The sequence below is a fragment of the Patagioenas fasciata genome, chromosome 1, assembly GCF_037038585.1.
Source record: "Patagioenas fasciata isolate bPatFas1 chromosome 1, bPatFas1.hap1, whole genome shotgun sequence".
NCBI classification, from domain to species: Eukaryota; Metazoa; Chordata; class Aves; order Columbiformes; family Columbidae; genus Patagioenas; species Patagioenas fasciata.
The window spans coordinates 199,768,078-199,771,724 of record NC_092520.1 but is presented as its reverse complement, the minus strand read 5'-3'; positions in this window follow the sequence as shown (position 1 = coordinate 199,771,724).

Below are 3,647 nucleotides of genomic sequence, written 5' to 3'. Positions count from 1 at the left end.
TCCTGCGTGGCGTATTCATGTTGTTCTGTCCAGAGCAAAGCTTGTGTGATGGCTGCTTGCTAATGGAAAAAAAAAATAGGGATTGACTTCCAGCTGTGAGATGCTGCCTTGTGGAGTGGATCCAGGCTGAGCTGCAGGTGTGTTGCTGTGCTGGTTGGTTGGTACAGCTGTTTTTACTGTGTTGTTTTATTGTTTGTTTTGCTGTTTTTACTGTGTTGCTCTGCCGGTTGGTTGGTACAGCTCGTACCACTGCAGCCTTGTACTGCCTGTACTTACCTTGAGCAGCGTGTGCAAGGCTTTCCAGAGAAGAAAGGTTTTTATTGCAGTGATATTCTTTTGGTCGTGTTTATTTGTGTTGTGGACAAAAAGCGAGAGTGTGGTATGGAATAATGAAAGGAGTGGGTGTGCTCTCGTGGGGTGCAAGTTGTGTCAGCAGGAGCCCTGTCACCTTGACTCCCTGTCACAGCTGGAGTGCTGTGCCTGGATGTGGCTGTCCCCATGTCCCTTGAGCTGCATCCCAGTGTCACGCTACCAGAAGGGGTGGCAAGGGGATGGGAACAGGTAATTCCTCAAGTAATCTTAGTTTTAGGGTTCAGGAGGAAACACTGGTCTGGGTTTTTAACAGGACAGCACCTTTGGCCCGGTCACCTGTGAGCCAGAATTGCACAAGAACTTGCTGTAAAATCTCCAAGTTAAGATGACACGCTTCACTTCTGTGGTTCTGGGTGTATTTTGCAAAATATTTCTAATTAGGGAAAGAAAAAGGTGAGGATGGAGGTAGCCCTGACACCTCTGGAGTTGTCAGGGCGCTTGCTTGCTCTGTGGTGCAGCGGAGGGGACGAGAAGTCCGGGCAGGGGAGGCCTGTTCTGCGGGGGCTGCAGCAGCCGGTGAGCAGTGTGAAAACTGCAGGTGTGCTCACACCACAGCTGGGAGAGAGAGTTCTGGGGGGGGAAATAATTCATGTAACTGATAATACTGCTGTCTCCTAGCTGAGTGAGGTGCTGTGGCAGCTGCAGGGGAACTAACTGTCCATGGGAGTTGGGCTGTGATGAATCCTGCTGTATGCTGTGGCTCCTGTCTTTGTGCTGCCTGTTGCTCCATCGTTCTCACCACCTCCTCTGCTGTGGATATTGGTGCCTGGCTCAGGACACACCATGAGAAGAGAGTGAAATGGGTGTGTGAATGGAAATTTCCCTACTTCGGGCTTTCATTCTTCCCCCCTGACTTTTCTAGCAGATGTTTGGAGCTCTTGCTGGCAGGAAAGTGAAGAAGAAAGGCCTGTGTTTCTGAAGCAGGAGGGGGCTGTGTTGAGCAATGTAGCAGACTTTTCTTTAAAAAAGCAGAATCAAGCTGCTCTTCTTCCCCTGAAACTCTCATCCTAGAAATAGGTAATTTGAGTTTGAAAGAAGATTCAGCTCTCTCCATCCCCAAAGCAGTGTGGTGGGGTCCGGCGCTGTGGGGCAGTGCCCAGCCTTTCTGTGTGGCTGCCGGCTCTGCCCTGGGTGCCTATTGGTGCCCGTGAGGTGCCCCACGGTGGGATAGGGGGACACGCTGTGCCGGTGGAGTCAGTCCTGCCCACGGCTGGGCAAGGACTCTCCCTCCTCGGCCTCGCTCTGCTGGAGATCCTCTTAAGCTTTTCAGGTACTGATGTGACAAACTGAGCCCTAAGCAGTCGGCATAGTTGCTTAGGAACGGTCAAAGGCAGGATGTATATCTGATGTAAATGCAGCTGTGATTAACTGCATGGACAAAGCCAAGGCCAGGGGGCAGCGGTTGCCGCGTCATTTTGGTGTCAAGTTCTGTGTGAGCAGCTCCAGCGCTGAGGACATCTCATACAACGTGTTCCTGGTGCCACCTGAAGCAGGAGGGATGTGATTGCCCTGGTCACATCTCCGGTGGCACTGATGGTACTCAAACTCCCTGCCCTGTTTATTCAGAGGTAACCAAGCACCACAGCTTTTTTTTGTAATTGTTATTTTCTGGGAAGATGGGCAATGAGAACAGATTGTTTGGGGATACTTGCAAAGACCTCCATCTGTTTTTAAAAGGCACCCCAGAAGGTGGGGTTGTCGGAGGATACATCTACTATACACATCACTTGGATTGCTGCGTAGTTGCAAAGTTACTTCTTGTAAAGATACTTATTTTTTTCTACCAACACTCAGTTAATGCAAATCACGTCCAGTATTTGGCCTTGGCAGTGGTCTGATGTTCAGAGAAAGTATTCTTGCCTGCATATATATTTAACATACAGCAAATGCTTCAATGAGCCTTAAGGGACTCTGCCGGCTGCCTGCAATGCCCTGGCAAAGGTTTGACGTTGTAGGTCTGTCCTGCACTGACCTGCATTTTAGCTGGTTTGGTTAAAATGGTGTGAAGTGTTTCATCTTTTCCTTCTGCCATGGCTTGGTGTGCTTTCCAAAGCATTTCTGGTTGCTGCTGACCCAGGATCAAGGCAGTGTCACTTTTTCCTGTCTTCCAGAAGAGTTTTCTGAGAGTTGGTCCCTAAATTCCTTAAAGCAGAGGCCTTTGAGGCTGGGTGGTGCAGTGTGCTTTCTCGGGGGGCAGAGCCAAAGGCACGCTCTATGAACACGAGCTTCTCCCTGGCATCGACATAACAGAAATCAAGCAAAATCTCATGTTGTCTCGTTTGTTTCCTTTTGTTTTTTGTGTATGAATAGAAGTGTTCAGAGTCACAGGACCAGCAGCTTGAGGTGTGGAAAGCAGCTGGCCAGACCAGGCTGGGTTCAGGAGGACACTGGTGTGCTGTGTGGGCCAGAGGCGGCTGCAAACAGGTGCCGGGTGGGCTCGGGGTGAGCAGAGCTGGGCCAGGCTGCTGTGCCCGTGTCTCTGCAGCATCGCGGGCTGGAGGTGTCACAGCGTGTCCCTCTGCGCAAGGGCCCTGCGCCCCCTTGCCCATGCCGAGCCCAAAAGCCGTTCCTGGGGAGGCCCACAGGTGGGCTGGCCCCACAGGCAGCCTGCAGCCCCCGTGCAGGACCCTCGCCCTGGGCAAAGCAAGCGGCTGCATGTTGCTGGGCTGTGGGACGACGCTGCCCTGTGGCACGAGGGTCTGCAAGGCTGCTGCCTTCTTCCTGCAGCTCCTCTCCGGCAGAGAGCGATGGGTCCTCTGGTGAAACCAGGACCCTGGAATTTGTCTTTCAGCAGTGACGGGGTAACTGAGCAGCCACCCAATTCTGTGCTTTGCTCTCCTGATGTCTTGGAGACGCCTGTGTGGAAGGGGAATGGTGCTGGTCAAAGCTCACATGACCAAAGTCCAAAGGGCTTTTAAACTAAAAAGCAAAGTTCATCCAGGATAAAATCTTTGGCTGGATAAAAATGGGTAGGTGAGGTGGAGCAGAACTAAAAATGATTCCCTCTCTGTGGACCCTTGTCTCCAGGCCTGGATTCAGGCAAGCTGGTGTTCTTCTGATGTCCCTCAGGAAAGGACTGTCCCTGCTCCTCTCCAGGGCCAAGGCCACTGACATCCTCTCAGCAGGAGCCTCACCCTGTGCCCCTCTGTGCCCCCTCTGACATGGGCTCCTTGCAGGGCGAGTTGCATCATGGAGTCACGGCTTGGAGCTGCTCAGCCTGGGCACCCATGTGCAGGGAGCTTGTGGGAGCCGGGCTGCATGGGCCTTGTTGGAAT